The sequence below is a fragment of the Trichosurus vulpecula genome, chromosome 3, assembly GCF_011100635.1.
Source record: "Trichosurus vulpecula isolate mTriVul1 chromosome 3, mTriVul1.pri, whole genome shotgun sequence".
NCBI classification, from domain to species: Eukaryota; Metazoa; Chordata; class Mammalia; order Diprotodontia; family Phalangeridae; genus Trichosurus; species Trichosurus vulpecula.
Window position 1 is genome coordinate 123,136,554 of NC_050575.1, and position 24,361 is coordinate 123,160,914.

At 37.1% G+C, this 24,361-nt stretch overlaps 1 protein-coding gene across 1 annotated transcript in view; it reads right to left on the reverse strand.

Annotated features, from left to right (window-relative positions):
* Window positions 1-24,361, reverse strand: part of MEGF9 (multiple EGF like domains 9) — a 127,272-nt gene that overhangs the window by 46,968 nt on the left and 55,943 nt on the right. The window lies entirely within an intron of this gene.

Consider the following 24,361-nt stretch of genomic DNA (forward strand, 5'->3'; position numbering starts at 1 on the left):
ACAAAATATTTCCACAGTCAGAAAATGTAGCTATTAAATTTCTAGAAAATGTTTTAATATGTTCTGCCCACAACAAGAAATGCAAAAGATAATTCAGTATTTAAGAATCAGTATATCACGGGCTCTTCACTAAAGTCCTCTATTGTCTCATCCTAGAGTGGAAATGACCCTAGCTTCTCAAAGGCTAGGCCATTAGAATGCAGGTTCTAGCAGCCCCAACCATATTGGAAAGGTTTCATGAATTAAACCAGTGATGAACTACTGTTCTGTCCCTCAAGTACTAGTTTAGCCAAGTTCAAATATATTCATTACCAGTTTGGCCACAAGGTGATGAATCTTTTTTGGGGGGGTCATGGGGCCATGGCATTTTTATAGACATCAATTAAGTATCCAAACAAATAAAATGACAGATCCTTGAAGTATATCACAAGCAATACATATCTACTAAGGTATACAGGTTCATCTTGAATAATATTTTAAAATTATCCATACTAATCTGAGATGGTGGCATTTCCCATATAAAACAATTGTTGGAAAGCAAACCTTTTATTTGGAAGCATCTTAACTCAAACATTTGTAGGGCTGAAAACATTTCCAATTTGAAAATATTCTTTCAGTAGAACACATATGGTAGGGGGAAGGAAGGACAAGAAAGACTGATAGCCAGGATTTTGGGGGGCTTTTTTTGCAAATAAATCCATCCTTTGTGTCAAGAGCCTTCCCAAAGGTCATTAATACCATTAGGCATACATAACTATTTTAAAAGGCTTATTGCTAAAATCAAGTGTAGACAGGATCCAGCCAAACAGATAGAGACAGTGTGAATTGAAAAACACATAGAGATTTAAAGCTCATTGTATACTTTGGAGTTGAAAAATTTGGATTTGAGTCTATGCACTGTCACTAAGCAGTTGTGAATAAGTCTTTTAACTTCCTTGAACCTTAGTTCCCTCATCTGAAAAATAACATTTATGCTACCAATAGCTTTACGCTTATATGTAATATAAAGTGTAGGTTATTTCAAGCTTGTGCTTAAGGTAGACCACCAACTTCCTTCCACAATGAGGATTATTATGGTTGTGATTACAATATCTATGTAAGACATTTCTTTGACAGGGTTCCTTTTTTCACTCTTTTTGAATATGTGGTTTTCTAGACAAAACCAAATTTATTGGCATGAAAATCTGCCAAAGGTAGTTTTGTGGCAAGATTCTCACTCCAAAGAATAAAAATAGCTCTGAGAAGGACATTTTTATTTCTTCTGGAAATTGGCAAAAGTAAACCACATGTTCAAGTTGCTTTTGCTTGACCAATTTTACCACACAGTAAACTAACCAAACTGGACTGGCTATGGGTAAGCCTATCTCAAGTGACAAAGACCAACAGACCCTATAATCAGTGTGGAGTATTTTATTCCATTATTCCAGCAATGATGTACTTCCATCCGGAAACTGAATCATTGTCCCAAGTGGGTAAGATAAGATTAGTGACTGCTCTCCCCCACCCACCCTACCAAAAATAAAATAAAATAAGATAAAACTAAGTGAGCCTACGTGCTATGGAGGAAGGGAAAGCAACAACCAAACAACAACAAAAACCATCCAATCAACCAACAAGGAGAACAATAACAAAACACCAGATCACTCAAAGCTAATGGATAAACTTTCAGTGGCAACCAAACATAGCTATCTAATGATCTGTCTGTACAAATAGGACAGTCTCTTTATTGCCCTCTAAACATGTCAACAATTTTGTAGATGGAATTATTGGGAAATTGAATTAGGTGCCCTTTAAGGTCCTCTCCAACTAATATTTGATGTTTTAAAATTCTCTGCTCTGTGTTCTAATGTCCATTCTAGCTCAATCATTCAATGATGCTATATCACTTTGTTCACAGTCACAGACTCAGAGTGGAAAGTGGTCAATTATTTTAAGTCATTCATAATTTATAGATGCCAAGATTTGTTTTAACTGCTTAGGGTTTTGTTTCTACAGATAGGCATTTTTCTTCAACTATAATGGGCAACTGTTTTAAAGATAGTAAAGTTCAAGATTAAAACCTACTAATATATTTTGCCTTTTAATATAGTATGTCAGAGGTGAGGACAGGCCATCAAGCAAGACCTTTTCTTTTTAACTGTGACATAGCCTGAAAAATGAGGGTTATAGTGGGGAAAACATAAAATAAGAATAATTAGTCATCTTAGACTTGATAAAAAGCTTGACATATCAAATTTATCTGTACTTTTTTCAGTATAAGAATCACTACTTAAAAGACCGCAAGGAAAAAGAAGTGATGACGTCTATTGCTTTACATTCAAAGGATTTTATTGCAATAGAAGCATAACATCATAAATCATTTTCCTGCTTTCCACATAGGCTAGCATTTGATCAAGGCCAAGTTGCTTCTAGCAGCTTTCAGCAACTGAAGGAATCCTAAAATGATGTGTGTGTGCAGGAGAAAAGATCTGCTGAAAAGTTAATGTTGATGAGATACAGATAAATTGCTTCTCTTATGCTCAGCTGTGCCAGAAAACCCAACTATATTGGGGGAAAGAGAATGGGACTAATTCTGAAATCTAGCATACCATGAAAAGTCAAGAACTCCAGAGTAACCAATGCAAATGCAATTTCAGTAGAGGATTCAGAAATTGCAGTAACAGCATGTACCATATACTGAGTGATTCAACTCTAGGGATAAATTCATTCTGTTCATTACTATGACAGTTTTGGACAATTCCTGGGAAACATAATTAGTTCTGTGTCCTACAGAAATTCAAAAGGGGTATCAATTTAAGGGAGAAGTAAAGGAATGTCTATTATACCAAGCTTCATACACACACACACACACACACACACACACACACACACACACACCCATCCTACAAATTAGGAGATAGCATGATGAAAAGAGTACAGCGTTAATAATAAGGTTCAAATCTTGACTATGATGTTTATCAGCTGTCTAATTATGACCTGTGTGATCCTTTACTGTTTTGAAACTATGTAAAATAGGCGTAACTATAACTGTTCTATCTACCTTACAGAAGGGGTATGCGAAAAGTGAATTGAACATTTTTAAGCCCTGTGAAAAATGTGTTATCACAATAAGCTAGGGGTTCAGACAAGGTTAAAAAAATAAGTCAACTGTTGGCATTTGTCTAACTTAAGGAGAAATGAGGTCATGGGCAGATACTTAGGAAGGGGAGGTGGACTAATTTGGGAGAAGGAAAAAAAATGTGCAAGAGTACTCAAAGGCAAAGATCCCTAGCCTCTGTTTTAAAATGCCCCAAAGCAAATATAACAACTGCCCAATTCCATTGGCAACCTCAATATGGGATGCACCTTGGTAATTACCTAAGCCAAATTAGTGTTAGGTAAATTAATGCAAAGCACTGTGGCAGAACTGATATTTATTATATTCCAAATGGAGCCAGATATTGTGGGATTTTAGAAAAGGATGGGACCATCTAATCTACTCTGCTTAGTTTCTTTATTAGGAAACCACCAAGACCAAGGGAAGATAAATGAGTCATTCAAGAGAAGAACACAGGTCTGATTCAGCTTTCTTTCCTTTATTATCATGGTCTTGGTGCTCCTTAAGTACCTAATGAAATTTAATTGCTAATCTTTAAGCAGGCAGCACCTATATTTTATCTATGTGCTTTTGAACTTGGGATTCAGAAAACCTGGTGGCATAACAGAAAAAGGACTGGATTAGGAGGCAAGAGACCTGGATTTTAATCCTACTTCTACAGTTAACCAGTTATGTGACCTTGGGCAACTCACTTCATGTGTCTGGTAAAATCAAATCAACAAGTATTTATTAAGTGCTTATTATCACTGTACTCAGTGTTGGGGATATGATCACAAGTAAAAAGAAAGGCAGTCCCTGCTCACAAGGCATTCACATCCTAGTGGGGGAAGACAATACATAAAAGGGAGCTAAAAAGTAGGGGTGGGATCAGATGGGGAAGGTACTTGTGTAGAGGGATAGTAGCAAAGACTGAACACTGAAGGATGCCTGGTCTGTGCCCTTCCCCAAAATGGGGTTATATGAAAAATTCACCAATGGAAGAAGGTGGCTGCAAGCGCAGATACAGCAAAGTATGGAGAATGCTTAGCTATAATTTTCCTCACCTGTCACATGAGGGAGTTAGTTTAGATCATCCCTGCTATCCCTCTGCTAGCTTTCACATTCCACAGTTCTAGTCTGCTTCAGTCACTCTTATCATATGAGGCTAGGCAGTTAACAAGCATCTATTAAGAGCTTAGTGTGTGCCACAAATTATGCTAAGTGCTGGGATAAAAAGAAAAGCAGAAAGAGTCCATGACCTCAAGAAGTTAATATTCTAAAGGTCAAAACAAACATGAAAATAACTAGATACATACCAGATATAGACAGAATAGATGGAAGGTAATATGGGAAGGGAAGGTACTAGCAGCTGGGGAGACCAGGAAAGGTCTCCTATAGAGGGAGAATCTGAGCAGGGTCTTGAAGGAAGGCAGTGAAATAAAGAAGTGGAAGTGATGGGAAAGAACATTCTAGATTAGAGATAGCCAATATGTAGGCACGAAAATGGGAGATGGAGTGCCAGGTAACTTGAGTAAGTGCAAGTAGGCCAGAGGAGCTAGATTGTAGAGTATGACCAGAAAGATTTAAAAAGGCCAGTTACTGAGTCATTATAGCCAGAGCATTAATATTTGATCGTGGAGATAATAGGGAGCCACTAGAGTTTAGTGAAAAGGGAGGATAACATGGTCAGGCTTATACTTCAGAAAAATGACTTTGTTACAGAAGGCCATTTTATATGTTACTATGTTCTATAAGAGATAGAATTAAAGATTTTTTTTAAAAAAATCAGTCCTCTGATGATTATTTCCATAGATGCAGAAAAAGCTTTTGACAAAATACAATACTCATTCCCATTAAAAACTCTAGAAAGCACAGGAATAAATGGAGCTTTCCATAAAATGATAAGAAGTATCTATCTAAAACCAATAGCAAATATTATCTGCAATGGGAATAAGCTAGAAGCCTTCCCAATAACATCAGGGATCTTTGATCAATGAATAAATTAAAAAGGTATCAATGATGCCCATTATCACTATTACTATCCAATATTGTACTAGAAATGTTAGCTATAGCAATAAGAGAAGAAAAAGAAATCAAAGGAATTAAAATAGGTAATTAGGAAACAAAACCATCAATCTTTGCAGATGATATGATGGTACACATAGAGAATACCAAAGAATCAACTAAAAAACTAGTTGAAATAATTAACAACTTTATCAAAGTTGCAGGATATAAAATAAACCTATATAAATCATCAGCAAAGTCTAGCAGCAAGAGGTAGAGAGAGAAATTCCATTTAAAATAAATATATACTTGCCAACACAAAGCCAGGAACTACATGGACGCAATTACAAAGCACTTCTGACACAAATAAAGTCAGATCTAAACAACTGGAAAAATATCGATTCCTCACGGATGGGCCGAGCCAATATAATAAAAATGACAATTCTACCTAAATTAATCTACTTATTCAGCGCCATACCAAATCACCAAAAATTATTGTATAGAGCTAAAAAAAAGTAATAAAATTCATCTGGAAGAACAAAAGGTCAAGAAGATCAAGGGAATTAATGAAAAAAGGTGTGAAGGAAAATGGCCTTAATTGTACCAGATCTCAAACCATATGACAAAGCAGTAATCATCAAAACAATCTGGTATTGGCTAAGAAATAGAGAGGTGGATCAGTGGAATAGATTAGGTACATAATACACAGTAGTAAATGACCACAGTAATCTTGTGTTTGATAAATTCAAAGATGTAGACCAGAACTTACTATTTAACAAAAACTGCTGGGAAAACTGGAAAGCAGTTTGGCAGAAACAAAGTGTAGACCAACAACTCATATCACATACCAAGATAAGGTCAAAATGGGTACATGATTTAGACATAAAGAATGATAGCATAAGCAAATTAGGGAAGCATGGAATAGTTTACCTGTCAGATCTATGGACAACAGAAGAATTTATGACCAAACAAGAGATAGAGAGCATTACAGGATATAAAATGGATAATTTTGATTACATTAATTTTTTTGCACAAAAATACTAATGCAGTCAAGATTAGAAGGAAAACAGAAAACTGTGGGTTGGGGCGGGATGGGGGATTTACAGCATATTTCCCTAGCAAAGACCTCATCTCTCAAATACCTAGAGGAATAAGTCAAATTTATAATAATATGAGTCCTTCTCCAATTGATAAATGGTCAAAGGATATAAACAGGCAGTTTGCAGATAAAAAAATCAAAGCTATCTACAGGCATATAAAATAAAAATCAAAGTTATCTATAGTCATATAGATATACAGTCATATGAAATATATCTATATAGATACCTATACTCATATAAAATGCTCTAAATCACTATTTGGAGAAATGCAAATTAAAACAACTCTGAGGTATCATCTCACATCTATGAGATTGACTAATATGAATGACAGAAAAGGAAAACGACAGATGTTGGAAGGGATATCAGAAAATGCACTGTTGGTGAAGTTGTAAACTGATCCAACCATTCTGGAGAACAATATGTCCAAAGGGGTATAAAACTGTGCTTCCCCAGAAATATCACTTCTAGGTCTGCATTCCAAAGAGATTTAAAAAGAAAAAAGGAAAAGGACATATATATATATAAATATTTAAAGCAGTTCTTTCATGGTGGCAAAGAATTGGATATTAACAGGATGCCTATCAATTGGGGGATGGCTGAACAAGTTGTGGTATATGACTATTTTGGAAATCTATTGTGCTAAAAGAAATGATGGTCAGGATGCTTTCAGAAAAACCTGGAAAAACTTACATGAATTGATGCAAGTGGAACTAGCAGATACAGAATATCATACACAGTAACAGTAATATTGTACAGTGATCAACTGTGAATGACAACTATTCTTAACAATACAAAGATCCAAGAAAATTCTAAAGGACCTATGATGAAAAATGATATCCACCTCCAGAGAAAGAACTGATGTAAACCGAATGCAGATCAAAGCATAATTTTTTTTAACTTTATTTTTCTTGGGGCTTTTTGGCCTGTGTTTTCTTTCATAACATGACTAACATGGAAACATGTTTTGCATGACTGCACATGTATAATCTTTATCAAATTGCTTGTCTTATCAATGAGAGTGGAAGAAAATTTAGAACTCAAAAATGTAAAAAATGAAGGTTAAAAATATTTTTACATGAAATTGGAAAGAAACATTAAAAACTTAAGGAAAAAAATCATTCCTCTGATTATATCAGTCAATAAAAAAACATATATTAAGCACTAATCACGTGACAAGAATTAGCAAATAAGCCAGTGTCACTGGATCAAAGAGTATATAGAGAAAAGTATAAGAAAAAGCGTATCCTACCTGGAAAGGTAGGACGGTGCCAAGTTATGAAATGTTTTAAAAGCCAAACAGGTAATAACACAGACCCATTGAAGTTTGTTGAACAGGGAGGTGATATGGTCAGACCTTCACTTTAGGAAGATCATTTTGACAGTTGAATGAAAAATGGACTAGAACAGAAAGAGATTTGAGGCAAAGAGACCAAACAGAAGCCTATTGTGATTGTCCAGCCATGAAGGGAGAAAGAGCCAGCACTAGAGTGATAACAGTGCCAGAGAAGAGAAGGAGGTTCATACAAGAGATGTTATGAAGAAAGAAGTGACAGGATTTGACAACTAATTGGTTATGGAGACTGAAGAGTTGAGGATGAAATCCAGCAAGCCTGGGTGACAGAGAGGATGGTGGTGCTCTTGGCAGTAATAGGAAGTTAGAAAGAAGGAAAGTTTTAGAAAGAAAGATGAGTTCAGTTTTAGACATACTGAGTTTAAGATGTCATCCAATGTGAGTAACTCCCTAGGAGAAAAATCCTTCTGCTGAGACAGATCATCAACTGCTGGTCTGTAACATACACTTAGAGATTTGCCTGGATGCACTTAGTTTAAGTGACTAGGCCATGTTGATATATTTAACGTGTGTCAGAGGCAAAACTTAAACCCAAGTCTTCCTGACACTGAGGCCAGAGCCACCATATACTCCAGAGACCCTTTGGTAGAGGAGTTAAACCATTCTGCTTTGGAACTCTTTCTTTGTAGTCATGCTGTTTTGACTGATGAGAATCTACTATATCTAGTGGGAACAACATCCATTTATTTTTCACCTCAACCATCTTACCATTCATGTTTTCCTACCTCCCCCTTTTGTATTAGTAATAAAGTAAAACCAGCACAACAATTGCTTTCGTGAAAGAGTGTGTTTAATACACCCCACTGTGGCATAACCCACCATTGTGACTAACAAGACCAAAACACCACTTCCTGGCCAACATTCTCCATTATGTGTTGTCTTCTCCTACAAGAATGTAAGTCCTTTGAAAGAAGAGTTAGTCTCATGTTTATATTTGCATCCCCAACACTTAGCATAGTGCCTGGTATATATTAAGTGTTTATTAAATTCTTTTAAATTCAGTTATGCACTCATATGTGATAAAGCAATCATGTAAAAGGCATGAAAGTCAGTAGATGGAGAGTTAAATCAATACATTAGCATCCCTTATGCGTGAGGTAAATAAAATGTGAAGACTTCACAGGGAAGATATGTATAAATATATATCTATATATATACTAAGAAATGTTTAAAAATCAGGAAATAGGGAAGTAAAAAAAAATTCTGAGGCATGAGAGTCTGATGGTTCAGCATCTGGAAAAGTTTACCCTGAAACTTTTTGTTCTTTCTTCTGGTTCTGGTTTAAAGATTTGCTCAGTAAGAATAGGGTCACTATGACCTGCTGTCCTTTACTGTAAAAGTACTGTAAGAGAATGGAGAGGGTCTCCCCCTCCCCTTATCCTATTCTCCTTCTTTAGATATATAGATGTCACCTCAGTTGTAATCATTGTCTAAGGGAATGGGAATTGGAGTTTCTGTGCCTCAATTTCCTGGTTCTTTGTCTAGCTTTCGTGCTCAGATTGTAAGCCCACCTCCCAGCCAATGGTGAGAAGGGTCAGAGGTGGGCAGGAATTCTCTTGTGTTAGGTATAATTATGGGTGCTTTGCCCGTAAAGTGCCTCCTTTGCTGGTTCTGCTCTGTGCTAGCAGAGGATGCCCAATTCTCGAGAATTGAATAAAATTTATTTCTGTTCCCACCCTGAGATGACTCCTTATTAACTTTTAATTAGTGAGGGTCTTTCATCCCACACACTTAGATATTGAGTAGATCCTATATAAGAAAATATTGAGAAGAAATGAATAAGATGAGTATACATAGAAGGAGTGAGATAAATTGTGAAGAGAATGCCCATAATAATTCTATGGTACACTTAAAAGTTTACAATCTATCTCACATACATTATTTCATTTGATTCTCATAATCATTTTATATCATTCAGATAGTACAACTAGTATTTTTTTGTAGATGGAAGAAACATGGTCAGAGAAGTATAGTCAGACTTCACAATGGTCACATAACTATCAAGTAGCAGAGAAAAATGCAAACCCAGCTCTTCTGACTTCAAACTTGAATGCTCTTTGCAGTATCCCATGTGACTTCTACTTGATTTGGTAGATATGCTCAGATGACCTAGTTCAATTTTTCTCTAATTATGTATTAAGTATGGCAATAATGCAGTGCCCTCACTTTAGGACTTGTGGTGTGAGATAGAAGAAAGGAAACTTTCATCTTATTGAAGAGAGGGAAGGGCCAACAATATTGCTTTTTAATCTGGACGATTCTTATACTCCAGAGCATCACAAAGATGGCTGTAGCCTGACTAATGGCATGTCACCAATGTGCAACTAAGGAGAGGAACAAGATAGGAAAGAGAGAAGGCTTGAAAGCTAATCACACTATCCAGAATAAAACATTGAAAAGCTCATTTGCTTGTCTGGCAGAAAAAAGCCACATACTTCTCCATCACTCAAGTCATATTTTTCCTTCCATGGCCCAATAAATCTTGGGGAATCCTATAGAGTGATGAACAGAGTAAAGAGCAAACACAAAGGCTAACAAAGGAGCATCGTCAAACATAGAGAAAGCAATGCTTGGCAACCTACTTATTTAGCCTATGAAAGGTACTGTAGGATTCTGGTCTGAGTCCAAGAGATGAAGGATAATCTAAAAGCTCTCATTAAATTGTGTGAGGACTTGAACATAGAGATATGTGCATATAAGTTAAAAAGGGAGTGGGGGGAGGGAAGGGAAACACTGAAGAACAAATTCATAAGCTTTTTTTTTTCCCCTGGGATATTTTGGTGGTTTTTTTCTTTGGGAAAAGAGTAATCTTGCATCATGAACTTTTATTTGAAATGGTGAATAAAATGTTTAAAGTATTTTTATAATGATTATTGGCCTTTACTTGCATTTATTTAAATATTTATTAACCACCTATTACATACAACTTGAGAAGCATCATGGCATAGAAAGCTGGTTAACCTGGGATTAAGGCCTGAGTTAAACTCCTGCCTCTGATGCATACTGAATGCATGACCTTAATTAACCAAATCACTTAACCTTCCTCTAAGCTACTGTCTGAGGCTTTAAATTGAAGGACAGTTGCAGATCTGAATTGGTAGGTGTTAGTTCCTCACTGGTAGTTCCCTATTTAGGTGAAACCACAGGTTGGGTTTTATATATACTGCTTATCTTACATTAGCATGTTTAACTTTTGCAACTTCAAACATTCATGCGATTTTATCAGTAACTTCACTTTCATTTTCACATTGGCAATCATGCACATTCACAGCTAGGCACAGTAAAGAGAAAAATGAGGGGTGCAATGTGCACAAGTTTGTGGAGTGGCTGGTATCCTACTAGGCATCTGACTGGTCTTGTTCACCCTAGATGTAAAGAGCCCCCTTTGCATTTGTTGTCTATTTTCATCGTTTGCCTTTAAAACTCAAGTTCTGAGGCTCCCCCAAATGGCAAGTCCTTTGGGCTCTAAGTTCAAGCATCCAAAGTCAGAGATGCAGCTTAGTGAGAAAATAAAGATGTTAGATAATAAACTTCATGCCAAAATATCTACAACTGCTGTTGGCTATGAGTTTGGTGTTAATGAATCAATGATTTGCTAAATCTGCAAAAAGGAGGCAAATATTCACAAAAGTGTTCATGAAACTGCTCTAGAAAGCACTAAAGTAACCACTCAAGTGCACAGCCCAAGAACAATTCCCTCACATGGCCATCTGACTTGTTCGAAGCTAAGATTCAGGTTAAAAAATGTTTTAGTTTTAAGAATTTTATTGCTGTGCAGTATTTATGGTGCTGTAGATTTCATGCATTATAAAAAGTGAATATTGTCTGAAATCAATTTTTTTTAATATTCAGATGTTAGCTCAAAAGGTCACAGAATTCTAGAAAATTATTAGTGAGAAAAAATGTTTTGCATATTACCAATTTTATTTTATGTACTGCATTTTGTGGGTTATTTCATGGTACTGTGTTAGAAAAAGTGCATATTATCAGAATTAATGTTTTTTAATAAAGAATTCTGTATTTTCAACATTCTCTAGCAAAAGATTAGTTTTTGGTGGTCATGCGAACCTAACTCACTATTTCCAATAAGTTCAATGTATCAATGTATTCAATGTATCAATGTTTTTGACTTTTGCACCATTTTCTAGGAACATCACCCTCACAAAAGCTGAGGATTGACTATATGTACATATGTGTATATAAACATGTAAACACATACACATATATTACTAGGTACTAGTAAAGAGGTAAAGGTGAGATAAGACATAATTCCCTGCTCTGAGGAAGCTTACAATTTATTGGAAGTAAGACAAATATATAGTTAATGACCATAAAAGCTAAAATATAAGTACATAGTATAGGTACAAAGAGTGATATGAGATATTCCAGGAAGAAGATACCAATCTTTTAGCCGGAGGGAAAGGGAGTAAAGAGAAACAGGTAAGGCTTCATTAAGTGGCTGGCACCTTAACTAGGCCCTGGAGGGAAAGCAAGATTACAACAGGTAGAGACATGAGAGATCATTGCAGGGATAGTCAACAGCATTCAAAAAGGCATGTTGGAGGGATGCGATCAGAGGAGAGAACAATTCAGTATAGTCAATATACTACAGTAGAGATAGCACAGGATTTGGTGTTACAGAGAGCTGGGTTTGAATTATAGTCCTATTTTCTACTTTAGGAAAGTCATTTCCCCTTTCTGGGTGTCAGTTTCCTGTAAACTGATGACAGTGGAGAGATTGGGAGGATGGGCATAGGCAGAGTTAAAATAGATGAGCTCTAAGGCCTCTTCACACTTTAAATCTGATGACCCTATAATCTTGTGAGCAGTTCTATTTAGCTAGATCTTGAAGGCAAATATTATAAGATAAATCTGGAAAGGAAGACTGGAACTTCCCATAAAGATTTCCCAAACGAATCCCAGGATGCAAAGTTTTAAACAACTATACTATCATCTGTCCCACAAGAGCAGTCACCATCTGACTTAAACCCTAACATTCAGAATCAATGAATTTCCCACGAACTCCCAACCTAGCTTTAGAAAACTAGATCTCATGCCCTACAGGCCCTAAACCAATTGGACAGTGACATAATGATCACAGGGCCACAGCCATAGTAGTGTCTGGACTGAGGGGACAGAGGTCAAACTACTTCCATTTATTGTATATACAATGTAAATACTGTCACAGTGCAAAAGAAAAAGAAGCAAAATACCAAACTGTGCATTAGCTAAGGAAACTGACAGAGGTGAAGTGACTTGCCCAAGTCACATGGTTATTAAGTGGAGGAAGAATGACTCAAACCTGTGTCTCCTAACTCCTTCAAGTCCTCTATTCTTTCTACAGAAACACAGCTATCTTTGAATCTAGACAGTCGGGAGTCCAACAAAGCAGCCTTTCTTCACAAATCCAAAATAGGAGCTAAAAAGATAATATGCTCTCCTGATTTTAAGATGGTATGAAAAAGACAAATTGATTAGCAGACTAAAGAGAGGAGAACCAGGCATTACCTAACAACTTACTTTTGCCTATATGTCAAAAGATGAAAAAGCCCACATGACACTAGGTCTGGTTGCTAGCCTGATTTCCTGTGTGTATGGAACATTTATTTCCAAATATACATTTTATTAAGCCCATATTTCATCCTTGTATGTTTACAATGGTAGGATCTTAGAAAAGTCCTGATTTTAGGGAAAAGGAATTATCAACGAAGAATTTTATATTTTTATAAGGCTCTTGCTCTAGCACAAAAGTGAAGCTCAAATTACACTTCACATTCATGAAATGCCAGGGTCACCTCTCACAAATCCTGCCATAACTGGGAAATTTAGGAGTAAAGCTGATGAATTTCTGGAGGTAAACCAGGCTTGTCTAGGGATGTGGAAATTTACAAGCTGAAACTGTCAAAGAAAAAGCCTGATCTCTTAAAATAAAAATTTATCCACATAAAAAAGTTCCAAATGCACATTCATGAAATGCCTTTTGTTCACTTTACATCCATGCCATGAAAACAAAGGCGTCTAGCCTAAGCTTCTCTGTAAAAAGTTTTGATCACACTTGAAGCAGTAGGCCATCTGCCCAAGAGTTCAAATGTTAGAACACAGACTGTTGCAGTTAGAAAGGACCTTAGAATAGAGAATGGCAGAATGTAGAATGTGCCAGGATGGTGATTGGGAAGAACAACATTAGACTTGGAGTCAATAGAACAAAACTTGTATACCAACTTTAACACTTATTTGCTGTATGACCTTAAGCAAGTAATTTAATCTTTCTAAGCTCTCATTTATTAAATGAAAATAAGAATACTGGGACTACTTAATTAATAAGGTTGTTGTGATGAAAGGATTTTGTAAACTGTAAAGCGCTACAGCAATGTCAGCTACTCTTTTATTTTGGTCTGAATGTGATTTCACTGGTGAAGGGAATTCTCTATGATGAAATCCCTTCTACAAGGCAGATCACCAACTATTCTGACAAGCTGAGAGTTGTTCAGGGCTATGTGACTTTTCCACACTCATAAAGCCAGTAAGTGTCAGAGATGGGATTTGAATCCAGATCTTCCTGATTCCAAGGCCAGCTTTCCATTCACCAAACAACCCTATCCCTCATTTTTATTTGCCTCTATTACTATCATCCAATAACAATAGAATGTTAGGAGGTTTATTAGAGTTCTTAGGATTTTGAGTTGAAATCCTCTAGTCCAAGTATTTATTTTAGAAATGAAAAAACTGAGGACTAGAAAAGAAGAGTAATTTGTCTAAGGTGATAAAGATAATAAACAGTGCAGCCAGGATTAGAACTCAGCTCTCTTTAGACTTCCAAACCAGTGCTATTTATGCTATAACAGGTTGCTAGTAGCTAGAATGGGGACTTAAAGAGCCTATGGTCAAGATAAGTCAACAAGTACTTATTTATTAAGTGCTTACTATGTGCCAGACACTATGCTAAGTACTAGATCTAGTCTAGTACCTTTATTTCACAGATAAGGAAACTGAGGCACAAGAAGCTACACATAGAACTCAGCTCTCCTGATTCTCCTCTTTCCACTCTATTCTGCTATCTTCCCTAGATCTTCAGTCAGTACATAACATTGCCTCCATCTCTTCTCCGGCCTCCCTTTTTAAGGCAGGGCTTCATTTTATTCAGAACCTTTAAACTACATATGAATAATTCAGGAAAATGAATAATTCAAGTGACACCTTCTCTGCAACATTTACACAGCACTTAACAAGGGAGGATAGAGTATGTCAACAGTAACATTGAGGAAACATTCAAAGCAACATGCTGCAGGAACCTAAAAGAGAATAACAAAATCACAGAACTTGAGAGCAGTCAGGTACCTCTGGTATCACTAGTCTAATGGACTCATTTTACAGATGAAGAAACTAAAGCTCAGCAAAATGAGTTTCCCCATCCAAAGTCACAAAGCTAGTCAGTGGTATAGCTTAGACATAAAAGAATAGAGTATGTATTCCAACTCTATTTACTATGATAACATAACTTTCCTGCAAGCTAATTGTTCCCTGAGTCTGAGGATAGGCTTCATTGAAACAAAGAATATCAGAGTCACAAGGGCTGGAAGAGATCCCCTAGTCTAGGCCCTTGGATTTATAAATGAGGAAACTAAGGCCATAAAGGAAAATTAATTATCTATGGCCATATTATTATTAGAGGTTATTTGTTGACTTCAATTCAGGGATATTTATTTAAAAAGAAAAACACATCTAGAGGAAATTTTGCCTAGGATACAGAAATGAGACTTATGAATGTACCACAAATTCAGTGTGGAAATAACTTCTGCTCTCTGGGGTGCAGTTTCACCATCTGTAAAATAAAAGACTTTGAAAAGATAATTTCTAAGAGCCTTTCTGGCTCCAACATTCTGTATTTCAATGTCTTATGTAGTTCTAAACTTCCATGTTCTATGTTCCTATTCTCATGTTAAGTTTTAAGACCCTCTTCCAGTTCCAATATATATTAAGACCCTTTTCAGTTCTTACATGCTAAGACTACGTGACTGATCTCCTGAACTCTGTTTCAGACACTTACTACCATGGAAGAAGTCCATGCCCAGGTGGCATATTCTAGAGTTGACAAGGATCAAAGGGAAGCAATCTGCACATAGAAAATTATGCAGGTAAAGTCAAGTATTGAGTAAGGTTTTACTTTAGCCATATGTCTTCATAACAACTCTTTCTTGTATCCTGTTATTTACACTGCACACTCAGATATCTTTGTTCATGTCTTAGTCACATCTGGTAAGGACCAAGGTCCCTTTTTTCCTAGAGCTTTTTAATAAACTCCTTTTGCTATACAGCAGAACAAGGCTCTCATCTGTGCCTTCCTCAGATAAAAAGATGGATGTTCCTGAATGCTGATTCTTAACAAGAGAGAGGAATTGGTACCTTGAAGGATGGAACAGAATCTCTTTAGCTATCCAATAAAAATGAAACAAAAATATTATTGAGAGATTTGAACATTGGACATGTGGCCATCTCCTAGTACAAAGTTAAAGTACTTTTTAAAGAGAATAGTTATTATCATTGCTGCAGTAACTAACAATAACTAACTTATTATCAAATTTGATTTTGGACTGTCTTGTTTTAAAACAAATATTAATTGGTATTGGGCTTTGCACAAAATATACAAAAGGTAATCAGTGCTTGTCCTCTATGAACCATATTATAAATGACCAAGAGAATTCAGCTTACTTGGTTATAGAAACATAGTACATCAGAAGCAATAGAATCATTGAATCATAAGATATTAAAATATCAGATCTGGAAGAGGCTTTAGAACACAGGGTGTAAAAACATAGAATCTCAGAGCTGAAAGAGACTTTAGAGAACATCGAGATAAATTTCCTCATATTATAGACAGGAAACTCAGATCCAGAGAAGCAACATAACAAATAAGATCACATAACTAGTAAATGATAAAACCAGGTCTCCTGAATCCCCAGTTCAGGACAAAATTTTTTTACCATTATTTACTCTGTGATTTTTTTGCTGTATCTTTTTTTAAATTTTGTTTTATTTTTATTTTTAAATTTATTTATTTAACATATTTAGTTTTCAGCATTGATTTTCACAAGAGTTTGAATTACAAATTTTCTCCCCATTTCTACCCTCCCCCCCCACTCCAAGATGACGTATATTCTGGTGGCCCTGTTCTCCATTCAGCCCTCCCTTCTGTCACCCCACTCCCCTCCCATTCCCTTTGCCCTTTCTTTCTTGTAGGGCAAGATAAATTTCTACGCCCCATTGCCTGTGTATCTTATTTTCTAGTTGCATGCAAAAACTTTTTGTTTGTTTTTGAACATCTGTTTTTAAAACTTTGAGTTCCAAATTCTCTCCCCTCTTCCCTTCCCACCCACCCTCCCTAAGAAGTCAAGCAATTCAACCTAGGCCACATGTGTATCATTATGTATAACCCTTCCACAATACTCATGTTGTGAAAGACTAACTATATTTTGCTCCTTCCCAACCCATCCCGCTTTATTGAATTTTCTCCCTTGACCCTGTCCCATTTCCAAAGTGTTTGTTTTTGATTACCTCCACCCCCATCTGCCCTCCCCTCCATCATCCCCCCCTTTTTTTTATCTTCTTCCCTCTTCTTTCCTGTGGAGTAAGATACCCAATTGAGTGTGTATGGTATTCCCTCCTCAGGCCAAATTTGATGAGAGCAAGATTCACTCATTCCCCCCTCACCTGCCCTCTCCCCTCCTCCCACAGAACTGCTTCCTCTTGCCATCTTTATGTGAGATAATCCACCCCATTCTATCTCTCTCTGTCTCCCTCTCTCAATATATTCCTCTCTCATCCCTTAATTTGATTTTATTTCTTTTAGATATCTTCCCTTCATCTTCAACTCACCCTGTGTCCACTCTCTCTCGTTCTCTCTCTCTTTATATATATATATATATACACATACATATATACATACATGCTCATTCACATATATATATATATATATCTATACACACACACATAAACATATATACGCATATTCCTTTCAGCTACTATGATATTGAGGTCTCATGAATCATGCACGTCATCTTTCTATGTAGGAATGTAAACAAAACAGTTCAACTTTAGTAAGTCCCTTATGATTTCTCTTTCTTGTTTACCTTTTCATGCTTCTCTTGATTCTTTTGCTTGAAAGTCAAATTTTCTATTCAGCTCTGGTCTTTTCACTGAGAAAGCTTGAAAGTCCTCTATTTTATTGAAAATCCATATTTTGCCTTGGAGCATGATACTCAGTTTTGCTGGGTAGGTGATTCTAGGTTTTAATCTTAGCTCCATTGACCTCCGGAATATCATATTCCAAGCCCTTCGATCTCTTAATGTAGAAGCTGCCAGATCTTGGGTTATTCTGATTGGGTTTCCACAATACTCAAATTGTTTCTTTCTGGCTGCTTGCAGTATTTTCTCCTTGATCTGGGAGCTCTGGAATTTGGTGACAATATTCCTAGGAGATTTCTTTTTGGGATCTATTTGAGGAGGCAATCGGTGGATTCTTTCAATTTCTATTTTGCCCTGTGGCTCTAGAATATCAGGGCAGTTCTCCTTGATAATTTCTTGAAAGATGATATCTAGGCTCTTTTTTTGGTCATGGCTTTCAGGTAGTCCAATAATTTTAGAATTATCTCTCCTGGATCTATTTTCCAGATCAGTGGTTTTTCCAATGAGATATTTCACATTGTCTTCCATTTTTTCATTCCTTTGGTTCTGTTTTATAATATCTTGATTTCTCATAAAGTCACTAGCTTCCACTTGCTCCAATCTAATTTTTAAGGTAGTATTTCTTCAGTGGTCCATTGGACCTCCTTTTCCATTTGGCTAATTCTGCCTTTCAAGGCATTCTTCTCCTCATTGGCTTTTTGGAGCTCTTTTGCCATTTGAGTTAGTCTATTTTTTAAGGTGCTGTTTCCTTCAATATTTTTTTCAGTATTTTTTTGGGTCTCCTTTAGCAAGTCATTGACTTGTTTTTCATGGTTTTCTCGCATCCTTCTCATTTCTCTTCCCAATTTTTCCTCTACTTCTCTAACTTGCTTTTCCAAATCCTTTTTGAGCTCTTCCATGGCCTGGGACCAGTTCATGTTTTTCTTGGAGGCTTTTGGTGTAGGCTCTTGCACTTTGTTGACTTCTTTAGGCTGTATGTTTTGGTCTTCTTTGTCACCAAAGAAAGAATCCAAAGTCTGAGACTGAATCTGGATGTGTTTTCGCTGCCTGGCCATATTCCCAACCAACTAACTTGGCCCTTGAGTTTTTCAGTGGGGTATGACTGCTTGTAGACTAAAGAGTTCTATGTTCCACGTTTGGGGGGGATGCGCCAGCTCTGCCACACCAGCACTCCTCCTTCCCCAAGAACCCCCAACCTGGACTGGGCTTAGATCTTCAGCAGACTCTTCACTCCTGCTCTGATCTGCCACTTAATTCCTCCCACCAGGTGGGCCTGGGGCCAGAAGCAACAGCAGCTGTAGCTGCCCCACCTCCACTGCCCCGGGGGCGGTGACCGAACCTCGAACTCCTTCCACTCCCGAAGCTTTTCCCACTAACCTTCTCCACTGTCTTTGGTGTTTGTGGGTTGAGAAGTCTGGTAACTGCTGCAGCTCACTGATTCAGGGTGCTAGGGCCCACTCCGCAGGCTCCCAGTCTGGTTGGTCCGAGCAGCTCTTGCTGGGCTCTGCTCTGCTCCACTCCCAGCTCCATGTGGGATAGACCTCACCCAGAGACCATCCCAGCTCCCAGCTCCCAGCTCCGTGTGGGATAGACCTCACCCAGAGACCATCCAGGCTGTCCTGGGCTGGAGCCCTGCTTCCCTCTGCTATTTTGTGGGTTCTGCAGTTCTAGAATTGGTTCAGAGCCATTTTTTATAGGTTTTTGGAGGGACTCAGTGGGGAGCTCACTGCTTTCCAGCCGTCATCTTGGCTCCGCCCCTGGAAGTCTGCCTTACTCTCCGATTTTAAGAAGACCATCAGTTACTAAGTAAATTATTATTACTCTCACATCTACCTTCTATATTTACACTTCTGTACTGTCCTAGAATAATTTCGAGAAATTGACCAGCTAAAATTTTATTCCTCACTGTATCCTGGCAAATAATGTGCCCTAATAGTTTTCAATTCCCTTTCATTTGCAAAAGGTCACATAAGGATGCGATGAAAATTAATGGAATGCTCTAAAATTCTGTTTCATGGGTCTTCGTGGTAAAAAAAAAATCATCATCTAATTGTCAATCTTCTTCTGATGAGCTTCCTCATACTTATCCAGGTTTCTTATATCAGCATGGCTATAAGGAAACAAGTATATGTACCTTACATGTGGCTACTAAGCACTATTTATGTTCTTAATTGGCTTTATCCTGACATATATAAAAAAACTTCCAAAACCATTCAAAGAATCTCACAGTTGGAAGGGATTTACAAGTCTAACATGAACTTGAATAGGAAGTCCCCCTAAAATACCTGACATATGGTCATCCAGACTTCAACTGAAGACCTTTAGTGAAGAGGAACTCACTGCCTCCGGAGGCACTATATTTCACCTATGGCTAGTTCTAACTTCTAGGAGTCTTTCCTTATACCAAGCCTAAATGTGCCTCTTCACAACTTTGACCCATTATTCCTAATTTTGCCCTCTGGGACCAGGAAAAGGCATTCTAATTACTCTTCCATTTGAGAGTCCTTCAAAAAATTGAAGATAGGTCTCCTGCCCCACCCCACCACAAAATCTTCTCTAAGCTAAGCATTTTGAATTCCTTCAACCAATCCTTATATAGTATTATTATAAGACTTTTTACCATCCTAGTTATCCTCTGAATGTTCTCCAGCTTACCAATTTCCTTCCTAAAATGTGGTGCCTAGAATGAAACAGAAGACTCTAAAGGCTTGAACCAGGAAGAATACAGTGTGGCTATCACATCTTCATGGTCCTAGATACTACATATCTCTCTTAATGTGGTCTAAGATTACATTGCCTTTTTGGTTTATCATATGATACTATTGATTCTTATTTATCTTATAGTTCACTAAAATCCCCAGATCTTTTTCAGATGAAATTCTATACTAGCACACTTCCCCATCTTGTACTTGGGAAGGTGATTTTTGGAACCAAGTATAAGACTTTACACTTATCCCTATTATGTTTCATTTTGAGAGGGAAGGGAAGGGGATAAGTATTTATATAGAGGCTACTATATGCCAGGAACTTTGCTAAGTGCTTCACAAATATTATTTCATTTGATCCTCACAACAGCCCTGCAGGGTAGGTAGGTGCTGTTATGACCCCTATTTTGCAGTTGAGGAAAATGAGGCAAATAGAGCTTAAATTACTTGTTCAGGGTAACACAGCTAGTAAGTATCTGAGGCTGGATTTGAATTCAGATCTTCTTGACTCCAGACTCAGCATTCTATCCACTGTGCCACTTAGCTGCAGAGTACAGGCAATAAAGACATATCTGGGTTCAATTCTTGCCTTTGATACATATTTGCCTTCGACCATGGGCAAGTCACGTCCTCTCAGTTCCCCAAGGAAACTCTCTATAATTTGTAAAGTTGCCATTCTGCATTGCTGAAGGCAGTTTTTATACTGGGAATTTCCTATATCAATGAAATCATATATCTAGACCAAAAAAAAAGAACATGTTTACTTTTATTTGATATCACCCACAGTCTAGCTAGTCAATGCCCGTCTAGATGCAGACTCAGTTATCCAGTATGTTAACTATCTCCTGTTCTGTTTTATTTGCAAATTAGATAAGTATGCCAACTATGGATAATTTTTGAATGCCATGGATAAGTTCACTTACCTTGGTAGTGTACTTTCCAGGGATGTACACATTGATAATGAGGTTGACATATGCATTGCCAGAGCTAGCTCAGTGTTTGAGAGGCTCCGAAGGAAAGCGTAGGAGAGAATTAGACTGACTACCAAACTGAAGGTCTACAGAGGTGTTGTGCTGACCTCATTGTTGTATGCCTCTGAAACCTGGACAGCATACCAGTCCTGTGCCAGGAAACTGAATTGCTTTCATGTGAATTGTCTTAGGAAGATTCTGAAGATCACCTCGCAGGACAAAATACCAGACACTGAGGTCATTTCTCGAACTAAACTGCCAAGCATTCAAACTCTACTGCACAAAGCACAACTTCAATGGACTGGCCATGTTATTCAAATGCCAAATGTATGCTTGCCAAAAAGACTATTTTATGGGGAATTCACACGAGGCAAGTGCTCCCATGGTGGTCAGAAGAAGCAATACAAGGACATCCTCAAGTTCTCGCTTAAGAAATTTGGAATTGATTGTACGATATGTGAGACACTGGCACAGGACTGCCCAGTATGGCATGCCTTCATCAGAGAAGGTGCTGTGCTCTATGAACAAAGCAGAATTGAAGTAGAAGCAGCTCAAAAGAAACACGAAATGCACAAATTTAGGGAATCCATCCCAAATATTCACATGGACTATTTGTATCCTACCTGTGGCAGAACATTCCAAGCTCCTATTAGTCTGGTCAGCCACAGTCAGACACACTGCAACTTGACTTTAGCATAGTGATGTCATTTTGGTCCTCTTTAAGAATGAAGGACAACGACCAACCAATCCACCATAAAAAATAATAAAGTGTCCAAGGCCAAGTACAGATCTCTGGGGCACTACACTGTTGACACCAAACGATTTGTGACTAATGTGTGGGTCCAGTCATTCAACCAATTCCAAAACCACTAACTAAACTGCTTATTCTCTAATCCTCATCTCTCCAACTCACCTACAACAGCATGAGAGACTTTGTCAAATTATTTTCTAAAATCTAAGTAAACTCTATCTATAGCATTCCTCTGATCTGTGAATCTAATAATCATGCCAAAAAAGGAAGTGAATTAAGTGTGGCACAACCCATCCTTATTGAAGTTATGGTGGTATTGACCATGATCACATTTTGAAGCAGTAATTCTACTTATACCCAAAGAAAGTAACCCAAAGGAAAAAAAAAAATACTTTGGAATGTAGCACCAAGCTCAAAATGAAAGCACTGGAATGGACCTTAGAGATCTAAAGGGGTTTCAATTTATCTTCAAAGTGATAACCTAGTATAGGAGTTCTTAAACTGGGGTCTGTGAATTGTATTTTAATATAATTGGTTTCCTTTGTAATTCTCTTCATATTAACTTTGCGAATAGAACATTCTGAGGAAAAGTCCAGAGGCTTCAAAAGACTGCCAGAAGGGTCCATGTCACACAAAAATGTTAGGAACCCCTAAAAGGGAGAAGGTTAGAATCAATTATCATTAAGGTCCATTCCAACCCTAACATTCTATGATTCTAGGAAAATCTTAGTAATAATGTGGGCTGCAGTGGTCAGTAGCTTCATGGACAGGGGATTTTATGGATAAGACAGAACATAAGCTGAGCCTTAAATGCTTAGAGAGAAACTCTCCTATTTCTTCAGGACATAAATTCATCTAAGTCTTTTACCTCCCTACAAACTATTACTATGCTGTATTTACAATCCATTCACAAATTAATTGTAATTATATAAAATTATATAGCTTTGAAAAGTATTTAGTGCAGCTACAACTTAGCATACAGAAGTCTGCCTTTGTCCTTTGTTATTAAACTTTGGCAACAAATTCAAATGTAGCACTCAGCCATACACAGTTCCACAATAACCTCCAGAAGATAAATTTCAAATTGTACCTACTAACTTTATACATTGTCTGATATACTTCATAAAATGTATTTTTTGTTAAAAAATCAATAAAATTACTTTGGCCAAGTTCTAAGTAGTTTTTATATGGACATGTGAAATAAGTTTTCATACTGAAACACAGAAGTGACTCAGCAGTAGAGGTTTGTATTCCTTACAAAATAATTAATATTACCAGTTTCCTTTGGTCTTTATGCAATAGGAGTTATCAAAAGAATTGTGTCTTTATTTAGAAATTTAAAACAGATTGGGGAAAGGCATGCATTTCATGGAGTAATGACATGTTAGAGCTGGAAGGGACCTTAGAATAGAGAATGCTAAAATATCATCATGATCCATTCCCATTTAGAAAGCACTTTAGGTTTATAAAGCAGTTTTTCCACAACTTTGGGACATAGCTAGAACAAGTATTATTATCACTATTTTACTGATGAGGAAACTGAAACTCAAAATGGTAAAGTGACAAGCCTGTCATAGTATATTTTAAGGCCCAAGGTAGGGAAATGACTTGCCCAAGGTAAGACTGATAGACTTATCCAATGACAAACTTTAGGCAGAGGAAAAAAAAAAAAGGCACTATGATAACAGAAGTGAAGATGATCTTTATTTTTGTTGAGAAATAGTTGGAAAAAAAATTAAAGATCATCAAAGTCAATTACAGGACCCCACAATCTAGGCTCCCGCCTCAGACCAAGAATTTGTCTCATCTTTCTTTAGACAGACAGGAACCTATTCTACTATGAAAATTTTGCAAGCAAGATGCCTTTTTAAGGAGAGGTTCCTACCAACTCTTCCCTGTGCCTGCAGGGTCACTGTTCAGATCTTATCTGAAGTATTACTAAGTATTCCATACTATCAATTCAACCATTTGATAATGGGAGCTCTAATCCCATTTTAATGTAGTCTAGTCTACACCCAGGAGTGTTGTGGGCTGCATGTGGCCTAAGGGCAGCCTGTTTGATGCCTCTGACTTAGATCACATTCCGTACCTATAACCTATTATTATAGGTAACTAATTCTGTATAATTAGAGAAAATCATAATCTAACAGTCATCCAAATTCCAAATCTCTGCCTGCCGTGGTACTTTTCCATTTTGTGTTATATTTACATGGAAGCTAGG